Raw genomic sequence first — 23,132 nt, 5'->3', positions numbered from 1 at the left:
GGGTGAAGCTGATGGACCAGTGCACCAGCAGCGATCGTGCCCCACGGGTTTGTTAAACTTCACCGTGTGTGGGTGTTGGCAGCTTGTCTTCCACCGTGTGCCAGCCCTGCCCGATACACTGGGCAGCCACTGGCACTCGTTGCCACAGCTCGCTAAATGCTCCCTCTTTACAGTGGGAGGAGGAGACTGACTGAAGCAGACCCGTCCCCACCAGTACTGACCACAGTGGTATACACTGGCAGACCTGTCTCCACCAGTAATGTATCCCAGTGTTATAGTGACTGACCCATGCCCACCAGAACTGTTGTAATAATTAAAGGCCTAAATAGAGTGGATGTGCAGAGGATGTTTCCACTAGTGGGAGAGATAAGATCAGAAAGCATAGGCTCAGAATAAAAGGGTATACCTTTAGAATGAAGATGAGAAGGAATTTCTTTAGCCAGAGGATGATGAATCTGTGGAATTCATTGCTACAGGGCTGTGGAGGCCAAGTCTTTGGGTATTTTTAAGTGGAGATTGACAGGTTCTTGATTAGTAAGGATGTCAACGGTTATGGACAGGAGAAAGGGGTTGAAAGGGGAAAACAGATCAATCATGATTGAATGGTGGAGTAGACTCAATGGAACGAATGGCCTAATTCTGCTCCTATGACATGCACTTATGAGCAAGGAACTGTAATGTTGGAATATTAAACAGAACACAAAGTGCTGGTGTACAGGTCTGGTCAGGCAGCATCTGTTGAACTGTTTGGGTTGGGATCATTCTACAGACTGATGGAGCAGGGAAGAGATAGCTGGAAAGGAGGTGGGGCGGACAAAGCCTGGCAAATGATGGGTGGATAGAGGCGAGGGGGGGGGGGGGGGAGGTTCTGAGTGGGAGGGGTGGAGTAAGTGAGGTAAAAAGGAGACAGAACAATGTGAGATAAGGAGAGAAGAAGAGGAGGGAAATGTAAAACTGGAGGAAGGGATATGGGTGGAAGGGGATGTGGGTGGAGGAGAAGAGGGGGGGGGGGAATAAAGGGGGAGTGGGTGACTTGGAGATAAGAAAAAAGCACATGAAGGATCGGAAACGATCAGAGTAGCTGGGGAGGGAGTGGGTGGGAGATGGTGGGAGATATGTGTTTGCACAGATGGGAGGGTGGGGAATGAAAGAGGGAGGGTGTGGCGCACATTGTTTAAAGTTGGTGAATTCAACCTGTTAACATGAATCGCCTTGGGATCTGAACTATTGACCACCAATGAGAATCGGTCAACCTAGCTAGTCTCATAAATTATAGTCTGGTTAGCGTGTATTACACATCATTTGTTGTACTATCGATTATTTATTTGTTGTGCAGTTGCGTTAATGTCCGTGTAAAGCTGCAGCAAGTAAGAATTTCAATGTTCCATTCCTGGTGTATGTGACAGTCGTGACTCCAGTTACAGTGAGAGAGGGTGATGGGAAACCCCAGCCAGTCAGGCAGCATCTGTGGAGAGAACAAGAGGCAATATTTCTATTTCTCTCTCCATAGATCCTGTCTGACCTGATGAGTGTTTCTGCCGTTTAATTGTTTCGGGTTTCCAACATCTGCGGTATTATTCCACCCACCACTTCCGTTTAGTTTTCAATGAATCGGGACATGGTGGGGAGGGGGGTTCAGGGAGTGCAGGGCTCTATGGGCGAGCAGGACTTCAGATCTGTAGAGGTACGTATACACTAGCAGGGGTAGTGTCTCCGTCAGTCCCATCACCTCCATATAGTAGGTGGAGGTGTCTCCTCAGACCGCCTGTGTTCAGTGTGGGGAGGGACGGAATGGGGTGAGGCTGCAGCTCTACACACAGCTGGGAGAGGGGATTGCACGGCTGCAGTGTATGAGCCTGTATGGAGTGGGTGGGGTGCAGGGCAGCGTGTCCCCAGCCCTTGACCTTCCCCAGCCGCCCAGCCTGTGAGGATGACCTTTGTCACTGTTGGAATCCAAGTGGCAAACTGGTAGCTGGGTTGGTTTAGAACTGCCTGCACCCTGCAGAGCTGTGGTTACTGCCAGCCACTGTTGCTTGTCCAATATTAGATGTGACAGGAACAATGGGCTCACTTTATCTCACTGCCCTCCAGCATTCACTTCACCGCTGTGCACCAACGATCTTATTGATTTTGTGTTTGCTCACCCCTTCTCTCTCTCCTACTCTATCCCTCACCCCCCCCCCCCGCTCTCTCTCTCTATCCCTCCCTCCACACTCCATCTGTCTCCCCTCCTCTCCCTCCCCCCGTGCTCTCAATCCCTCCCCCTGCACTCCTTGAAAGGATAAAAAAAAGGTAAAGGGTAATAGCTTGTCCCATTTAGGCTAATTTTTACGCAACTCAGGTGACTAGGCTGTTGCCACATGGTCGCCGGGGTGTCGCCTGTGCGGTCGTGAGTAGTCTCCTCTGTCGCCCAAAGAGTCGTAACGTCTTTCTGGTTGCCGCTGAATTTTCAACATGTTGAAAAATGGTCGGAGACAGTTGGCAACCAGAAAGGGGTTTGACGCCAATGAGCGTAAATTGACTTCTCCTGACATAGGTGCTGTCGTATTTATCGCCAGGTTAACGTGGGTTGTTGCCAGGTTACCGTAGGTTGTCGCCAGGTTAACGTAGGTTGTTGCCAGGTGACAGAGTTGTGAATCTGTGGAATTCTGTGCCACAGAAGGCAGTAGAGCCCAATTCACTGGATGTTTTCAAGAGAGAATTAGATTCAGCCCTTCAGGCTAAAGGAAAAGCCATAAGAGGAAATAACAGGAACGGAGTACTGATTTTAGATGATCAGACATGATCATTTTGAATGGCGGTGCTGGCTCGAAGGGCCGAATGGCCTACTCCTGCACCTATTTTTCTATGTTGCTATGTTACATTAAGGTGGGCTAACCTGTTGAGAATGAGAATTTAAAGCTGAATGGAATAGGTTTGCAATGTTGTGATTGAGGTTTTGATTCCTTGATTTACTGAAAAAGTGGAACATTATTGAATTTAAACAGAAGACACAAGCAAGTTGGGGAAATTGAGGACAGGAAGGTTGCATCTGCCATATCTTGTTGAATTGTAGGGCAAGGGCGAGGTGACAAATGGCCTCCTCCTTTCCTCTCTTGTGGCCCTATACAGGTTGAAATTATGTCCATGTTTCTGTGGAAGGGAAGAGGTCAGTGAGAGTCAACCTGTGTCCACATGGACACCAGCAGAGAGATGTGTAACATAAGGGAACGGAGGTGAGGTCAAACGTAGCGAGCTGAAGTTATATTTCATGCTGCTTGGTGTGCTGAACGTGAACTGCTCATGGAGCATTGACGTTAATCACGGTCACCAGATAACTGATGGAGAGCTGGAGTGTCACTGCTTTCAGATGGGATCTCTTGTCTTCAGCTGAGCAGTGACGTGCTTATCCCTGATAGAAGGTGAGCTGCCTGTTGACGGACCACGTGCAGATAAGAAGGAATGGGAGTGGGCAGGGTGTCATAGAGTCATACAGCAGTGAAACAGGCCGTTCGGCCCAACTCATCCATGCCAACCAAGGTGCATCCCTGAGCTAGTACTATTTGCCTGCATTTGGCCCATATGCCTCTTCACCTTTCCTATGGAATTGTGAAAGTTGGGAGGCATGAAAACAATACTCCAGTTTCCCAGAATATGGAGCAGGTATTGCAGGTGGTCGGTCCCAAGCCACGTTCATTCCCTCCACCACTGGCACTCAGTTGCTGTAGTGCGGCATGTATTGTATTGAGTCCATGGACTGTGTTGAGGGCACACGCTCAGACTACCCCACCGGCCTGTGCCACACCACCCACCTCCCAGCTCCAACAAGATCCAGGGAAGCAGTGCATCTGAACACCACTTCCTGCAGGTTCCCCTCCCAGTCACACAACACCCTGACTTGCACATACGTCGCCAATCCATCATGGTCAATGGGTCTCAATCCTGGAACTCTTGCCCCTCCCAGCACTGTGGGGAACACTTTCACTGCAGCTGTCCAAGAGGGCAGTCAGGGTAGGCAATAAATATTGGCTGCCAACTGTGCCCTGTCCTTGAAAATCAAATAAAATAGAAATTCAAATGAACCAAGAGAGCCAAGGATTGAGGCTTCCCATGTCGCTGGCCCACCTTAAGTCACAGCAGATTCCTGACTATTCTGGATGATTTGGTCCTTGTTTGCATAGGGAGTTAAACAAGGATGTTCTGTCGGTAAGCTGTCAGTGAGTGCGGTGCACCTCGATGTTGTTGCCACACAACACGGCACGGTGGCTCAGCGGTAGAGTTGCTGCCTTACAGCGAATGCAGCGCCGGAGACCCGGGTTCGATCCTGACTATGGGTGCTGTCTCTACGGAGTTTGTACGTTCTCCCCGTGACCTGCGTGGGTTTTTTTCCGAGATCTTCAGTTTCCTCTCATACTCCAAAGACGTACAGGTTTGTAGGTTAATTGGCTTAGTAACTGTAAAAAAAAATTGTCCCTAGTGGGTATAGGATAATGTTGTATCTCTAAACTAAACTAAACATGTGAAATGTGGTGGGAGAGGGCAGCAAGGCCAGGGGGTACCATAGGTACACAAAAATGCTGGAGAAACTCAGCGGGTGCAGCAGCATCTATGGAGCGAAAGAAATAGGCAACGTTTTGGGCCGAAACCCTTCTTCAGACCTTCTTCAGGACCGAAACATTGCCTATTTCCTTCGCTCCATAGATGCAGCTGCACACGCTGAGTTTCTCCAGCATTTTTGTGTACCTTCGATTTTCCAGCATCTGCAGTTCCTTCTTAAACAGGGTGAACTATGGCAGGGCCAAACCGTCAGCTTCCTAACAGCCGGGACGTTTGTCGAAAGTCGGCACAAATACCTCAAAACCGCAATACTCACTTTGTAAACTAAACCTAAACGTGATGAAAATGATAAAAACTGAGATCAGGAGTGAACGAGTTTGCTCCTTGAGCTTGCTCCAATGATCGGCCCTTGATTATTTTGGTTGTTTTCCTGAGGCAGCGTGGTGTAGATGTTGATTGAAGGGAGCTGGTTTGTCTGACACAGTATATATATTGTATGAGATAACATTAGTTTATTCTTAAATATGAAGAACCAAATTGCATATGGTTTGTGGTTGAAGTCTCACCAGTGTTCCGTTGCACATGGTTCCCTAATCCGACTTTAGGTGTTCATCCTGAGCAAAACACAAAGTGCTGGAAGAACTTAATTGGTCAGGCAGCATCTGTGGAGGGAATGGACAGACAATATTTTGGGTTGGGACCTTTCTTCAGCCTAAAGGGTGAAACCTGCATCAGTTGTTCATATGTAGGATTTTAAGAAGTGAGTATAGATGGTAACTACATTGGCTTGTGACCAGACGGTTTTCTGTAAATTTTTCAATGATCCAGTGGATTAGGAATAACCAAATGTAACCACACAATGTGACGGTGGGGTGGGGTGAGAGTCAATGGGGGACTATGTAACAACAGGGTACATAGAAACATAGAGAATAGGTGCAGGAGTAGGCCATTCGGCCCTTTGAGCCTGCACCGCCATTCAATATGATCATGGCTGATCATCCAACTCAGTATCCTGTACCTGCCTTCTCTCCATACCCCCTGATCCCTTTAGCCACAAGGGCCACATCTAACTCTCTCTTAAATATAGCCAATGAACTGGCCTCAACTACCTTCTGTGGCAGAGAGTTCCAGAGATTCACCACTCTCTGTGTGAAAAAGGTTCTCCTCATCTCAGTCCTAAAAGATTTCCCCCTTATCCTTAAACTGTGACCCCTTGTTCTGGACTTCCCCAACATCGGGAACAATCTTCCTGCATCTAGCCTGTCCAACCCCTTAAGAATTTTGTAAGTTTCTATAAGATCCGCCCTCAATCTTCTAAATTCTAGCGAGTACAAGCCAAGTCTATCCAGTCTTTCTTCATATGAAAGTCCTGACATCCCAGGAATCAGTCTGGTGAACCTTCTCTGTACTCCCTTACGGTTATATTATGACGAGGGAGAATGGGATGCTTTTACTGGGGGGGTAGCATGTTTCAGAAAAATCATTTGATTGAAAGCTATAATAATGTCACTTCTTAAAATTAAGAGGAAATGTATTATTAGCTTTATTATGAAGAATGGTTAGCATATTAAAAGGACAGTAGGAATTAAGGAATGCAAGGAGCTCTCTGCTCATACTTTACCTCCCACCTGGTTAGTTTTGTCATCTGTTTCAAGGAACCATGTTTGGGCCCGAGTTGTGGAACCATGTTTGGGCCTGAGCTGTTGATAGCCATTCTCCGTTGATCTGGATGAGGAATTGAGTGTAATTGTCCAGGTTTGCTGCTGGTACAGTACAGACCAGGTGGGAGGAAAACTATGAGCTCCTTGCATGCAGAGGCTGCAGAGCGACAGGTTGGTTGAGCGATTGAGCAGGAATATTGTAGAGGGGAAAGTAAATTCGTAGAGTCGTATGTGTCAGAGGTTATGGGGAGAAGGCAGGAGAATGGGGTTAGGAGGGGAAGATAGATCAGCCATGATTGAATGACGGAGTAGACTTGATGGGCTGAATGGCCTAATTCTACTCCTATCACACGAACAGCCCACGGCGACTAAGATATTCCACCATGCTAGTCCCATCTACCCACATTCAGTCCATATCCCTCTAAACTTTCTTATCCATGTACCTGTCCAAATGTATTTTAGATTTTGTTACAGTACCTGCCGCAACTACCTCCTCTGGCAGCACTTTCCAAATACCCACCACTCTCTGGGTGAAAATGTTGTCCCTCAGGTACGAATTTAAACCTTTCCCACCTCGCCTTAAACCTATGTCCTCTGGTTCTTAGTTTAGTTTAGTTTATTGTCACGTGCGCTGAGGTACAGTGAAAAGTTATTTGTACATCCTCGAATGTGCTGTCCATGTGGATACGTGTGTGTTTCTGAAACACAGTCTCACCAAATGTAGTGGGATTGGCTGCAGCAACAGAATAGATCCCCTACCCTGTAATGTCACAATTCTTTGCTTTTCGCTTTCATTTAGAGACACGGGTAGCAGACCGATACCTGAGCTTGCTTGATGGGAATTATCCATTCATTTACACTGTCACTGTTGTGTTGCCTGGAATAACACTGGAGCATCACAGTTGACACATTAGTTAGCAAAGTTCCCAAAGTGAGCCAGGTTCAATCCCAACATCCAGTGGTTCGCTGCCGTATGGGTTTCTTCAGTGTCTTCTGGGAGTACTCAGATCTCCTCCTACATCCCAAGTATGGGCCAGTAGGATAATTAGCTGCCTGTAGAAGTGTTGCTGGTGTGTGGGTAGATGGTAGACAAGTGAACTGGGAGCAAATGGTCATGCAAGGGAATGTCACAGGGAAGCTGGCATGGACCCGATGGGCTGAAAGGCCTCCAATGTTATAGTAATTCCACACAGCCTGGTTATATTGTAGCCAATGGGATTGATCATGGAGGTAGATCCGCAAAGGTCTCCTGAGGAAGGTTTAGTCACTTAAGTATATCACTCCTAAGCCAGAGCAAGGCAACGGCATTGTAAGAGCATCAATATTGCTGAAGAGGAGATAGTCAAGAGCTTCAACTTCCTGGGTGTAAATATCATCAACAATTTGTCCTGGACCATTTACATTGGAAGCTATGGCCAAAAAAGCACACCAACACCTCGACTTCCTCAGAAGACCAAAGAAATTTGGCATGTCTCCAATAAATCTTACCAATTTCTACAGATGCACCATAGAAAGTATCCTGTTGGGATGCATCACAGCTTGAATTGCAGAGTTGGGAGTACAGCCCAGTCCGTCACCCAAACCAGCCTCCCTTCCATCATCTCTGTCTGTACTTCACGCTATGTAGGGAAAGCAGCCAACATAATTAAGGACCACTCTTCATTTAGTCTTCTCTTTCTCCCGCTGGGTAGAAGATTAAAAAGCTTGAAGGCATGTAACAAGAGATTCAGGAATACTTGCTTCCTTGCTCCTATACAGTTCTCTCGTAAGCTAAGGGTGTGGTCCTTGCCTTCTAGCCTATCTTTTTATAGCCTGGGCACTTTTTTTTAACCTGCACTTTCTCTGTAACTTTCACTATAATGTGCAGTTTAATCTTTATTTCTTTGTGCTACCTTTAGTTTTTTAGCTTTTACTTTTAGAGATACCGTGTGGAAACAGGCCCTTCGGCCCACCAAGTCCATGCTGACCAGGTGCAGAGTTCCAGTATCGCGGAATCTTGTTAACTGTGCGAGCGGGATATTAGGAAAGTGGAGCACATTATTGAATGGGAACGTTGCCAGATATAATTGTTCACTATGCGAGAAGGTGAGTGGAAGTTGATGTGACATAGAGGCACGCAGCAGCCATTTTGTCCTCTGAATTCGGGGATGGTTTGGGCTGAAATACTGGATGTTGAGGAGAACTCTCCTTGATGGGGTGAAATTTCAGCAGACCAGTTTTTGGATGAGGCCCCCAGCAGTGCAGCCAGCGCTCCCTCAGCACTGCACTGGATTTGACCCCATAACCTGCTGAGTGAAGGGTGTAAGCCACAGCTCGTGAGTATCCATCACGCCACTCGATTCAGTCCAAGTCTCTTGATCATGGTGTGTTCCATAAGACAGGAAAACCAGAAATTGGCAAACAAAACCTTCACTATATTTGGACATAATTTATTTTGCTGCTGCTTGTTTTAAGCCAGTGAATTTTATTTGTTAAGCTACCAGACAGGGGAATGAAAGTATTGAATGTTGGGATGCTGGGCTTTAAGCAGGACCTGTTTGAGACCAATGCGAGGTTTTTATGTCAAGCGACATTATATCTGCAACACTGCCCGTTCTGCTTAGTGTTTTAACTACAAAAGCTGTCTGAGGGACATTTACTGCATAACATTCACGTTGTGCACTGAGTGAGTGAGCTTGTACCAAGGCAGTCCCAGTTCTATAAAGAGCAGAATGCTCGGATGCACACAACAGGTCAGGCAACATCTGCAGACCAGTGGTGCTCCATATGTTAGCCACATGTGGCTAATTGGCAATCCAGATGGGACAAACGCTGAGTTATAAACCTCGTTACTGTCTCCAAGATGTCAGTGCCTACATTTCCACGACTGTTGCAGTTGGATTTGAACGTGTGTGCTGGTGAACAAAGAGCACACTTTGATGAATAATTATAGGCCATGTTCCCACAGTGAGCACAGGGCTGGCAGGTGCAGCTGAAAGCTGTAACCTTGGGCTCCCTGCAGTAATTCTACTGGATGACTTGCTTCAGTGAGGAAACTTGTCGACAATGGTGCTGGACCTGGGATTGCCTGTTAGGACTGGTGTTCTTTTTATCCTGAGCTGGGTCTGTGTTTGTCATTGTCATCATCAGACATCTTTCTCCACGTTCTTCTCGAGTCTTGGTTCCTGATTTGCACCAGTAGTGGTGGGACGGAGATTTAATGCCTCTCACCTCTCCTCCCACAATTCTGTTTACCAACAGGGCTCTTGCATTTTAAGGATGGAAAGGTGATCAATTCTTTGTTGCACCACAGATGACTTTTGTGGCTCAGGTATTGTGGTTCCAGCTGGTGGAATAAAGTGGCCTACTAAGTGGTCTACAATCCTATGTGGCTGGAGGAGGCATGATCTGAAGAAGAGGCATGGGGATGTAGGTACTTAGGCAGCCAGGAGCCCAGCCTGTGACCCACCTCCTTTGTCTGGTTACAGAATCGCTTGTGGGTTAGAGGGCAGTTCCATCACTGCCAAATTTTATGACTGGGAAAAGCACAGGAAGAGAATGAGAGGGTTTGTAACTTTTGCAGGCATTCTGATGCTGTTGGCAGTCTAGAATTGCAGCAATCAGTTGTGCTGACAAATAGCTGATTATCCAATTCAGAGAGGTCAATGGGAAGAAAATCTAACTAAATGGTCTTGATTGAAGCATTAAAATTGAGGAAAGACTAGCACTGCTTTTTCTGCAAGATCCAAGATTCAATTTAATTGTCACATGTACCAATTAAGCCACAGCGAAATTTGAGTTACCAGCAGCAGAGGAGGCTCAATTCATAAGTTCTAGGAGCAGAATTATGCCTTTCTGCCCATCAAATCTACTCTACCATTCAATCATGCATGATCTATCTTTCAGGGGAAACTTGATAGAGGTGAACAATGTTGATAGGTTGATTATATAGTGAGAATCTTTTTCCACCAATTTAAGAGTTGTCTAGGACAAGAAGGCATACGTTTTGTAGCAGTGCAGCTAGTGGAACTTCTGCCTCACTGCTCCAGGTTCCCAGATTTAATCCTGACCTCATGTGCTGTCTGTGCGAAGTATACATTTTCTCCCTGTGACCGCATCGTTTCCTTTGGGTGCTCTGCTTTCCTTCCACATCCCAAAGACATGCGAGTTTGTGGGCTAATTGACATCTATAAATTGCCCATAATATGTCCGGGGCGGATGCGAAAGTGATAGAACATAGAACTAGCATGAACAGGTTGGCATGAATTAGGTAGGCCAAAGGGTCTGTTTCTATGTTCCATCTCTAAACTAGACTAAACTAAACCAAGACCAGAGGTAGGATGTTCAGAGGAGATCTAAGGGGGAATAGTTTTCACACATTGGTTAGTTGGGGTTTGAAGTGTGCTTCCTCAGAGGGCAAAAGCAGATACTCTCACAGCATCTAAGAACCGTCTTGAAAGCAATTGAATCTAACATTGAATCAGAAGTTTGCAGACCAAATAGGATTAGCATGGACAGGTTATATGGATGATTACATGGACATGGTGGGCCGAATGGCCTTTTTCTCTGCAGTATGACTGTAAGTTGTGCGTGGGGTGGTAACATCCACTTGAAAAGGCCTGGTTAGCACGCAACAAAATCTTTTCATTGTACCTCGGTACACATGACAATGAGCTAAACTAAACTGAAAGGCCTTAGACTTGGTTTAGCATCTCACTTTAAGATACTTCTGACAGTCAGCACATCCTAGTGCACAGGAATGGATTGACTTTAGACTTTAGAGATACAGCATGGAAATAGGCCCATCGGCCCAACAAGTCCGTACTGACCTGTGATTACACTAGCACAATCCTCACAACTAGATACAGTTTAATTTACATAAGCCAATTAACCTACAAACATGCTTTTTGGAGTATGGATTATGAGAGGAAAACGGAGCACCAGGAGAAAACCTACGCGGCCACAGGGAACATGTATAAACTCCGTATAAATAGCAACTGTGGTCAGGATTGAACCCGGGTCTCTGGTGTTGTAAGGCAGCAGCTCTACCACCGCGCCACCGTGTCACCCCTGATGTGGTGAATGTGAACTCTTGACCCGATGACCTGACGTAAATGTGCCATCGGCAACTTAATTCTGGTGCTGTGCAGTTCATGACAATTCTTCAAAAATCATGGTTGATGCTTCTTCCTTCGCTTCCCTCCACTGTAGTGGGGAATGCCATTTAGCAGGGCCGGCCTTAAGCCGATTGGACCGATTGCGCCCAATTGGGCCCTGCGAGTAAGGGAGCCCCACGCCATAGTAATCTACTCTCGGCTCGGATAGATCTACCCCGGGTGGAGGGGGGAGAGGGGTGGAGAGAGAGTAGAGGGGGAAGAAAGGGGTAAACGGGGAGGGGGGTGTGAGGGGAATGGAGAAGGGGGGGGGGGGGGGGGGGTGGGTAGTTCGCTCACAGCAGCGCTCCTGCCCCTCCAGTCGCCGTGCTTCACGCACACAGCCCCGGCTCCACCCCTCTCCCCCGGGGAGACGCGGTGAACAATACACGGAGGGCCGGGCCGGGGGTTGGAGCAACGTTTACAAACATCGGCCTCAGCTCACACCCGTCCGCCCGGACCCCGGCATCCGCTCCTGCCGCCGGCCCTCTCCCTCCCTTCTCTCCTTCCCTTCTTCCCTCCCTTCTCTCCTTCCCTTCTTCCCTTCCGCCCTCCCTCCCTTCTCTCCTTCCCTCTCTCCTTCCTCTCTCTCTTTTCCCTTCCCTCATTCACTCCATCCCTTCTTTCTCTCCTTTCCTCCCTCCTTTCTCTACTTCCCTCCCTCCCTTCTATCCTTCCTCCCTTCCCTCCATCCCTCCCTCCCTTCTCTCCCTCCTCTCCCACCCTCCTCTCCTTCCCTCCCACACACACATCACGCACAGACAACTAACACACATATGATGCACGGACAACTAACACACACAACTAAGTTAGGATGGGGTAGAAGCCCAAAGGGTAGGATGGGGCTGAAGCCCAAAATTTAATGCCTGGACTGGTTTTTCACCAATGGTTATTGGTTTTCCAGGATCTATTTAATTAAATTACTTTTTTTTTTCATTTCACAGTCACTAAAACAAGTGGTATTGTAACTATGTACTTTTCAGAGGTGATCTACACATTTTGTTTGTTACTTGTAGGCTTACATGTATGCAATTTTATATTAAAATGTAGCTTAGATCTGTTTGGTCCATTAAGTCGCAGGCACTTTTTAAGTGCACAATTTGATTATTTTCCATTCTACCATAGAGATACAAAGTCTATAATAGACTTTAATTATATTTCTATGAATCTACAGACCTTGGCTGGTAACCTGGGTCTCACCAAAATTGTTCCCAATTGGGCCCCACAATTCCTAAGGCCGGCCCTGCCATTTGGTTTATCGTGTCTGTGCTGGCTCTTTGAAGGAGCTGGCCATCAATTAGCCACTTATCTGCTTTTTCCTGCACCACCCAAGATTTGCTTTCCCTTTGAGAAAATCCATCCAGTTCTCTACAAACCTTTTGTGTCTCCAAATTCCTGAAGCTCAACAAGATGGTTGGAAGAAAGGATTTCTGCACATTTGCCTGTAAGTGCCTTCTCGTGACCAGGGGCTGACTGACAGAGCAGCATGGAATACGGCATCAGAAAATTGCCTGGAATAACCTGCAGACAAACTTATAACCAAAACATTTAAGCATCAGCATCCATCTACGTTAATTGGATTTGACCTGAACACCTGCATTTTAAAACAAATAAAAGTCCATCCAATCTTATTTGAGCCAAAGTAATCCTTATGGAAGAAGCTAATGGAATGAAATTGGGCTGCGATTCAAGGGAGATTGGGACTTACTGCCTTATTAGCTAATGTGTCGTTCCCTCTCAGTCTAATCCTATTAGCAGCCAAACTCTGGTGATGGATTGTGTCTGCTGAGCCGTACACTGCGCAAATCTGAATATGAATGTCCTCCAGCAAAATAATTCATACAATATTTTTTTAAACAATCAACAACTCCCCACAGCTTCCTTATCCATCTTTTGGGCTTCCAGCGGCTCCTTTTACACACAAAGCCTGCCATGAAAATGCTCACAATTTGAATCTTTGTCGAGGCAAATTGTTTGAGTTTGGGTGTGATTTAGAAATAAAATGATCGCTGCTGTGCCCCTTGGCTTTAACATGTCTTATTATCTTCAGATTGTTGCAGTTGACTCATGACGGGGAAATAAGGGCGATGAGTTTACACTTGCAGAAATGTGGGCAGGCCACTGGATATCTTGAACCTGTTCTGTCCGTCAGGTCCACCTTAGTGATGGGAGGAGGGGGGGAATCTCTTGAATTCTCTGACCCACAGGGCTATGGAGGTTGGATCATTGGAGGTGTTTAATGAGGCAGTGGATGTATTTCTGAGGAATTGAGGGCCTGGGGAACAGGCACAGGAGAGGAGCATGGCACAGTCGTACAGCGGTAGAATTACTGCCTCACAGCGCCAAAGGCCCAGGTTTGATCCTGACTACGAGTACTGTCAGTACGGAATTTGCATGCTCTTCATGTGTCCCCTTGGGTTTTCTCAGGGTGCTCCGGTTTCCTTCCACACTTCAAGGACGTACAAGTTTGTAGGTTAATTGGCTTCGGCAAAATTATAAATTGTCCCTAGTGTATAGGATAGAGCTAGTGTACGGGGTGATCGCTAGTTGGCTTGGACTTGGTGGGCTAAACGGCTTGTTTCCATGCATTATCTCTAACGTCTAAGGCATGGTGCACACATATATAGGATAGGAAAGAGGGGCTGGGTGGCCTACAATTGCCCTTGTTTTCTTGAGATGGTCTGTTCATTGACTCCCCCTGCAGGTTCCCCATTTTCCTCCCATTGTCATCAATATCTCATCTCAATGTGAAGTTTTGTTTTTGTAAGATTTGTTAAGATTTGAGATTTTGCTAACACCTACACAGGGTGGCACATTAGCATAGCTGGTAGGGCTGGTGCCTCCAGCCGCTTGAAATCAATCCCCACTTCCGGTGCTGCCTCTGTGGAGTTTGCACGGTCTCCCTACAGAACTCCCCTCCAGGTGCACCGGTTTCCTCCCACATCCCAAAGATGTACAGGTCAGGCACCATCTCTCACAGATTTGTCAAGATGTTGTTTGACCCGCTGAGTTACTCCAGCATTTTGTGTCTATGGTGTAAACCTGCATCTGCAGTTCCCCCTACACCAAAGACTTACGGGTTGGTAGGTTAAATGGCCACTGTAAATTGACCCTAGTGCATTGGCGAGAATGTGAGAATCACTGCCAAAGTGGGCTTCCACAGATGTGATTCCTGTGTGGGATTCCTAAAGCGGTAGAAGACATTATTATTCATTCAAGGGATGTGAGCTTCACAGGCCAAGCCCACAGTTAATGGTTCATTGCCAGCTTTCATTGAGAAGATGGTGGTGAGCTGCCTCCTTTATCCACTGCAGATCTTGAGGTGTGGGTATACCCACTGTGCCGTCAGGGTGGGAATTCCAGGGTTTTGGTCCAGTGATGGTGAAGAAATGGTGATATATTTTGAAATCAGGATGCTGTCTGGCTTGGAGGGCAAATTCTATTGGTGCTGCTTGTGTTCTTTAGTAGCTCTTGTCTTCTAACTGGTTTGGAAGGTGCTGTCTAATGAGCCTTGGTGAATTGCTGTGGTGCTTCCAAAGGAGGTAGAAAGCTGCTGCTACCTTGAGTGGAATTTTTTGGATGGGGTGCCTAACAAGCAAGATACTATGTCTTGTAAGACATCGAGTTGCTTGAATACTGTTGCAAATGGAGAGTATTCCATGATACTCCTGACTTGATCCTTGTTTATGATGAACAAGAACAAGAGATGAGTTGCCACAGAAATCCTAACCTCTGACCTGCTCTTGTAGCCCCAATGTGTATATGGTTAATCTAATTCAATTCCTGGTAAAATGTCACCCTCAGGATATTGATCATGAGAGCAATGCCATTGAATTTCAGGGGGTGATAGCTGGATTTTCTCTGGTGTGGTGTGAATATTACCTCAGCCCCAGCCTGGATATTGTCCAGTTCCAGCTGTAGGATGTGGACTGCTTCATTATCTGAGGAGTCGTGGGCGCTAAATATTGTGCAATTGTCAGCAAACATCCCTACTTCTGACCTTACAATTGAAGGATGGTCATTGATGAAGCAGCTGATGATGGTTGGGCCCAGGACAGCATCCTGAGGAACTCATGCAGAGTTGTCCTGTGGCTGAGATGACTGACCTCCACCCACCACATCCATCTTCCTTTATGCTAAATATGATTCCAACTGCACTCTATCGCCACCCATGGTGTGTAGTGGAGAAAGATGTTGGGAAGCCTTCAGTTCCTTCTGGAGGAAATAGGAGATCATCTCATCACTGGAGTCATTTCCATTCATGTGTTCCAGTATTATCCCTCTCACCACACATGAGAAGGCTGGGTCCAAGCTGTGTGCTTTAGCATGAGCCCTGTACAAAACGTCAGTGTGTAAGTGCGGGCCGTGGCAGACGGGGTCACTGAGGGGGTGGTGATAGTGGGACGGGGAATCCCTGTGGCCTGAGGTGGTGAGCTGGTTATGACCAAAGACCTTCATGAGCAGCTAGGTCATGTGGAGCTGCAGTTACTCCGTCAGCAGCAATGCCATCCCTGAGTCAGGAGGTGGTGGGTTCAAGTCTTTCTCTGGAGCGAAAGGCACAGTGGTGCTGCATTGTATAGGTTGGTGCTGCATTATAGAAGTAAATAGTCTATTTATTTATTTGTCAAGTAGCTGCCTTTTCATAGGAGTCATTAAACAATCCCTGTCCTCGGCCAATATTGAACCCATAACTAACAACATGAACCTTGAAACCTTGAAAAAGAACCTTCATTTGTACTCTGTGGAATCCTTCCCTGTAGAAACTACATTCTCAAAAACATTCCATGTCAAAGTAAAGGTAAAAATCTACAGATCATCTTCCTAGAAGCCTTTAAATTCAGTCTTGGCGTATATCTTTTTCCAGAAAGAAGGCCGGCTTCAATTTGAAAGGGACGGGTATATTACGCTTTGCTGCATGCCCTTGGGGGTGATATTTCTGGTCTCCCAGGGAGCTTGGCCAACGGCTGATGCCAAGGCCCATGGTCCTTCCGAAGGTCTCTATTAACAAGGCTGATAAACTGTTGGCAGCTCAAGACTGATAGTCATCTTCCAGCATTCGGGACGATGGAGGAGACCATGGCCAACATTTCACCTCCCCAAGGTCTACTCTGACCTTTCTTTGTGTCAAGGAAAGGTACAGCTGGAGGAGAGCTGTTGGCAGTGAGCTACCTCCTCATTAGCTCAAGGTAGTACAGGCTCCAAATGTTCAGTGGTCGGCAGGGATGAGTTGGGACGAGGGTTTATTTCCGTGCTGTATAACTCTGGGACATATGAACACCCCTAGACAGACGAAGGAGCTGCTACACTAATAAATGTTAAAATCTGACATTCGTGTGTTTCTATAAATCAGTTTCCTTTTTCTTTCCCTCCACTTCTAAAGTAATTGTTATTTTTTATCAGTCTGATGTAACTTTGATGTCATCCGTTTCAATGTTGTGGAGGTTTTGTTATAATTTTTGAGTGAATTATGTGTATTTTTCCAACATGGACTAAATTGAGTAATGGACGTCAGTAAAACAGAGCCTGTTTGTTTTCTGGGCATGGCCTGTGTTTCTCACCACCCCTCCTGGACACCTGCATTGCACCGATCCTGATTTGCCTTCTGCTTCATTCTGCTTTGCCAAGTATCATCAGCGCCAAATTGCCGTGCCTCAGAACTGTCTGCCTTGGCCCTTTTCCTTAAGAGCGGGACATAAGGAGTGGATAGACACAAAAAGCTGGAGTAACTCAGCGTGCAGGCAGCAGCTCTGGAGAGAAGGAATGGGTGACGTTTCGGGTCGAGACCCTTCTTCACACTCGACCCGAAACGCCACCCATTCTTTCTTTCCAGAGATGCTGTCTGTCCCGCTGAGTTACTCCAACTTTTTGTGTCTATCTTCGGTTTAAACCAGCATCTGCAGTTCCTTCCTACACACGAGGAGTGGAGACAAGAGTAGACCTTTAGCCTCTTGAGCCTCTTCTCCTATCCACGATATGATGGCTGATCACTCACCCCATAACCATTTCCCCCCATTTATTTATGGTGGAATTATGCAAAGAATAGAATACAGGGGGAATTAGTAGGAATGCAATTGTTTTATGAGGCAGCTGTTGTGTTGCGGCTGTCTAAATAACTGAAGCCTTACACCATGATAAAGGTCCAAAGACTTTATTAACGACATAACACAGGTAACTTCATGCTAGCACATTTTTCTAATAATGAGGGAACCAGGCAGGCAGGGTAAAGCTAGTAGGCGTAACTACAAAAGCATGACTCATAACATGAATGACACTGATCTACAGCAGCGTAGACTCAATGGGCAGAATGGCCTTTTATTGTTAGGAAATATACCTCTCAAATGCCCTGTTTTTGCTCCTCAATTCAACCTATATATCCTTATTTGTTGAGCTTTTATATCATCCATAGAACAAAGAACAGGTCCTTTGGCCCTGCATGCCTGTGCCGAACATGATGTCAAATTGAATAAATCTCTTCTGCCTGCACATGATCCATATCCATCTTCATGGCTTTAGCTTTTATCTCAAACAACATTGTTACCTCTCATTCCAATTGCTCCCCATGGATTTCTTGCCAAAGACCTCAGTGCCCAGGAATGTTCAGCTGCCATTAACCCCTGCAAGATTATCATCTACACTCACCTTCCCATAGGTCTGTCTCTGCACTTGGGTCCATCACCTCAATCCCTTGCATCAGTGTGTAATTGAACCCTGGTAAAACACTTTGTTTTTATTTTCGCTCTCCACGTTTTTTATTGTCACAGCTGTCAAACCCACGAGCATTGCGAATATTATTAGAGTGAGTGGTAACCTCACTGAAATATATAGGATCCTTTGTGAGAATGGTGGATGTTGAACAGTTCCCACTAGTGGTTGAGGCTTGAGCAAGGGGACATAGCTACAAAGCCTGGGATGAGGGTGGTCATTTAAACTGAATTTCCCTGAATGCCTTCTCACAAAGGGTGGTGAATTACAATTAACTGCAGACTGCATTACAAGTTCAGTTTATCAACTAATTGTATGTTCTTATTAATATTTTAACCCAAAGCCACCCTCTTCTGCTTTCAAAAACAATGATCAGAAAACTGGAAACACAGCATCCGCAGAGAGATTCTCTGCCACCAAAAACAAACCAGTTCTAATGAAGGGCCTTTGACCTGAAACATTGGCTCTGTTTTACTAAGGTCATAAGAAATTGTAGAATTCAGCTATTTGGCCCATCAAGTCTACTCCACCATTCAATCATGGTTGATTTATCTCTCCCACCAAACCCCATTCTCCTGCCTTCTCCCCATAACCTCTCCACAGGTGTTGCCTGACCTGCTGTGTGGGTCCAGCGATTTCTGTTTTTATTTCAGATTTTCGGAGTCTGCTGGTTTGTATATTTTCCATGCCCGCTGAGTTCCCATCCCTTGTACTCTGTTGTCCCCTGTAACTGCCCTCTGTGCACCTTGGACCATAGATGGAGAGGGTGGGCGTTCAGCAGGAGCAAAACTAAAATTGCTTTGTAGCTGAATAAGCTGTAAAGAATGAGATCTGAGAATTTCGTTTTCCCCATGCACACCATGACAGTTCACTAGGTGAGCTGCCAGAGGAGGTGGTAGAGGCAATTGCAATGTTTAAAAAGGATTTGGACAGGAGAGGCATATTATTTCAATGGGGTTAGGTTAGGTAAGGGGGAGGTGCAGTGAGACCTGGGTGTCCTTGTACACCAGTCACTGAAAGTTGGCGTGCAGGTACAGCAGGCAGTGAAGAAAGCTAATGGAATGTTGGCCTTCATAACAAGAGGATTTCAGTATAGGAGTAAAGAGGTTCTTCTGCAGTTGCATAGGGCTGTGGTAAGACCACATCTGGAGTATTGTGTACAGTTTTGGTCTCCTAATTTGAGGAAGGACATCCTTGTGATTGAGGCAGTGCAGCGTAGGTTCACAAGATTGATCCCTGGTATGGCGGGACTGTCATATGAGGAAAGTTTGAAAAGACTAGGCTTGTATTCACCGGTTTAAAAGGATGAGGGGAAATCTTATAGAAACATATAAAATTATAAAAGGACTGGACAAGCTAGATGCAGGAAAAATGTTCCCAATGTTGGGCTAGTCCAGAACCAGGCACCACAGTCTTAGAATAAAGGGGAGGCCATTTAAGACTGAGGTGAGAAAAAACGTTTTCAGCCAGAGAGTTGTGAATTTGTGGAATTTCCAGCCACAGAGAGCAGTGGAGGCAAATTTAAGAGAGAGTTAGATAGAGCTCTAGGGGCCAGTGGAATCAAGGGATATGGGAAGAAGGCAGGCACGGGTTATTGATTGGGGCCGATCAGCCATGATCACAATGAATGGCGGTGCTGGCTCGAAGGGCCGAATGGCCTCCTCCCGCACCTATTTTCTATGTTCCTAGGAATACGGACCCAATGCAGACACCTGGGATTAACACAAATAAGCATCATGGTTGGCATGGATGAGCTGGGCTGAGAGAGCCTGTTACTATGCTGCAGAGATCCACAGTTCCATGGATTGTGGATCCTGCTGATTTGCAGATGTCTTTACAATTAGTAAAGAGTGGGAGGGCTGCTATTCTCTACAATATTGCCTAGATTTAAGGGGGGCATTTTTATTTCACTGCTCTATTGCAAGCACTTGCACTTTGGGTTCAGATATTGAGAATGGGTGGATTATAGCAGATGGGGAATATAGCAGATTAAAGAGCATTGCAGTTGTGCTGTGGGTAGTGCAAATGCCTCGCAGCTTCCGCAACCTAGGCTCAATCCTGACCTTGGCTGCTGTCTGTGTGGGAGCTGCCTTTCTGCCCTGTTTCTTCTAGGTGATCTAATTTCCTCCCAGCTTGCAGTCAGGTGGGTTGAGGAGAAAATAATTCCCAGGTGTTGGTTACATGGTGGAAGAATTGGCAGTGATTTAAAGGGCAAGGGGGAGATAAATGGAGCAATGGGGTTGTTTGGACTTCACTAAATGCATGCATCAACTCAATACCCGACTGACCTACTTCTACATCATAAGGAACTATCTATATACTAGACTAAGTGGGACCAGTTGGGTCCCAGCATCACACGGGAGGGCTGGTCCCCCAACGCAATATTCCACCTCACCACCAATTCCAATATTGGTGGCCAGTGGATGGGGGGCATTGAAGGGACTGGTTTCCAGAGGGCTAGTATGGACATTGTGGGCCGAATGGATTCTTGGGTTGGCGGCTCAGTCACTCAAGCCTGTTGTGCTAACAGCTCACTCACTCACGGCTAGTGGGTTGGCAGTTGACTCACGGCTATTCTTTGAAATTTCACTAGATGCAAGGCCACCAAATTCAAGTGCAGTTTCATATCATTTCAAGCAGGGTACAAGGCCACTAAAGACAGCGAGTCGTCTCCCTCCTCCATCTTGCAGAGACTGAACCATTTCCACACTTCTGGGTTTTGTAGTCCCTCCCCCCCCCCCCCACCAGAAGGGGTGTGGCCTTCATTGGCATGATTGACAAGAGAGAGAATCTCAATATTTTTTAAACACTAATAACTTTTATTTTTCATCCTCGGCACCTGATGAGCAGAGGGGGATTCTGAGTAAGATGGCCCAAAATTACAGCCATACGTGGTAGCCTTTTTTTCTAAAATCAATATAAAGCGCAAACAGGAAATCGTCAAGATTAGACTTTTAATTATATAGCTGGCAAGGCAACTTTAATTAGGCAAGGCATCTTTAATTAGGCATGGCAACTATAATTAGGCAAGGCAACTTTAATTAGGCATGGCAACTTTAATTAGGCAACACAGCTTTAGCATTTCCAAACCAAAGACAAAACAGCTTTAGCATTTCCAAACTAAAAGCAACACAGCTTTAGCATTTCCAAACCAAAGGCAACACAGCTTTAGCACTTCCAAACCAAAGGCAACACAGCTTTAGCATTTAGCATTTCCAAACTATATTTTCAAACCACATTAAGGGCACTGACAGGTCAGTAAACCCACTCACAGTTTAGTAGACATGTGTTCAGTGTTATTCACAGCTCAGAATGAGAGACATGACCCTCTTGCTCCCCCATCTTGCAGAGACTGACTGTGGCACTCACCACATCTGGGTTTTATAGTCCCACCAGAAGGGGAGTGGCCTTCAGGAGAGAGAATCTCAACATTTTCTAAACACTAATAACTCTTTTATTTTTCATCGATGGGAAAAATCCTCTTGTCCTGCACAGCGGAGGGGGACTCTGAAGATGGCCCAAAATCACAGCCATAAGTGGCAGTGTTTTTTCTAAAATCAATATACAGAACAACAGGAAGTGGTCAAGATATAGATATTACTAAAACTCTCATCTTGTCTGTGTGTGTGCATGCGTGCGATTCATGGCCTGAATTACGCCAAGATGGTACATGATAGCGCTACAATTCTTGAACCACCTTACTCACCATTGTTCTGTGTGTTGTATCAAGTTTTGTTCAGATTGATGGTATATTTTACCAGTTATTCACATTTTAAACTTTAAAAATGTGACTTTTCACTTAACTTCCCAGTGTCAAAAATCCAAATCCTTGCTGGCCCTGCCCGCAACAATGTTGCAATCACAGAGCACCGCGTTCTGGCGGCAAGTTTTTTAAGTTTAAAAAGAGGAGGGGGAGGGAGTGCTGGGGGAGGTAGGGGATTCTTTTTTAAAGTCCTGGCAGTGTGGAATTGCACTTTTTAAAAAAAGTTTAAAAAGAGGGAGGCCGAAGAGGAGGGGGAGGGAGTGCTGGGGGATGAGGGGATATGAGCCGTCCCAGCGCATTTGGGAGCTATGTGTGAGTGGTGGGATATTGCATTGGGGGAACGGGTTGCATTGGAGGACCAGACCTCCCGTGTGCCACTTGGTCTATTATAAAATAATTCTGATGACTAGATCCAGATCTAAAACATTGACCCTGTGTTACCCTCCACAAATGCTGCCTGACCGGCTGAATGTTTCCAGAAATCTGTTTTCATCTCACATTTCCAGCATCGGCAGTTTTATGCTCGTCATGGGCATGATTGAACTATAAGTATCTGAGTAAAAATTCAGAGGAGAAACATATTTTATATGCAGTGTATTTGGCATCTGGGCATAGGTAGGAATTGGATAAATACATTTGCAAGCTGCCCAAGGAAGGGGCCAGTGATTGGAATGAGAAGGCTGTTACGGTGGCGGACTACAATGAGCCGATTTACCTTCTTCTGTGCTGTGTCCAATCTCTGATTCCTCAACCAAGTGCTTGGGCTCTTTCTATCTCTGAGCTCCCTGTAGGTGGGTGTAGAGTGCAGGGTTTGTGACGGGACAGGTGGTGTGACAGAACTCTGGCTGGATGGCCCTTCAGCCCATCATACCATGCCCACCAAGTATATCAATCCCATTTACCATGTTTCTCTCTTTCACAGGTCTGACACAGCAACTGTTTCTTTCTCCGCAGACGCTGCCAGACCTGCAAGATTTTTTTTGGCATTTTCCATTTCTTGGAAAGAATAATTTCCTGTTCAGTTTTTTATTTGTGCTGGTGTAAGTCTGGACAAGTACCACCCCTCACTATTAATGCTTTATAGGGGCTGAAAAATCAAGTAAAAAAATGTTGATGTTGGGAACTTAAAATAAAAAGCAGGGAACAGTCAATAGGTCAGGCAGCATTTATGAGAGGCGGAACTGTCATTGTTTCAGCTCAAAGACCTTTGGTCAGCTGATGCCAGGTCAATTCATCCTTTCGCAAGTATCCCTTTTGGTCTACACAGTCTTCTTCTGGACACCACTTGGAGATCTCTCTTTCCCACTTCTGACGATGCATCGTAGACCTGAAACAAGA

At 46.0% G+C, this 23,132-nt stretch overlaps 1 protein-coding gene across 1 annotated transcript in view; it reads left to right on the top strand.

Moving 5' to 3' along the window:
• The window catches only part of LOC129698901 (Krueppel-like factor 7), a 73,233-nt gene that overhangs the window by 30,632 nt on the left and 19,469 nt on the right, over positions 1–23,132 (top strand).

This window comes from Leucoraja erinacea, chromosome 7 (genome assembly GCF_028641065.1).
Source record: "Leucoraja erinacea ecotype New England chromosome 7, Leri_hhj_1, whole genome shotgun sequence".
Lineage (NCBI taxonomy): Eukaryota > Metazoa > Chordata > Chondrichthyes > Rajiformes > Rajidae > Leucoraja > Leucoraja erinaceus.
Note: the sequence above shows the minus strand (reverse complement) of the source record. Positions and strands in the feature narration are given on the sequence as shown.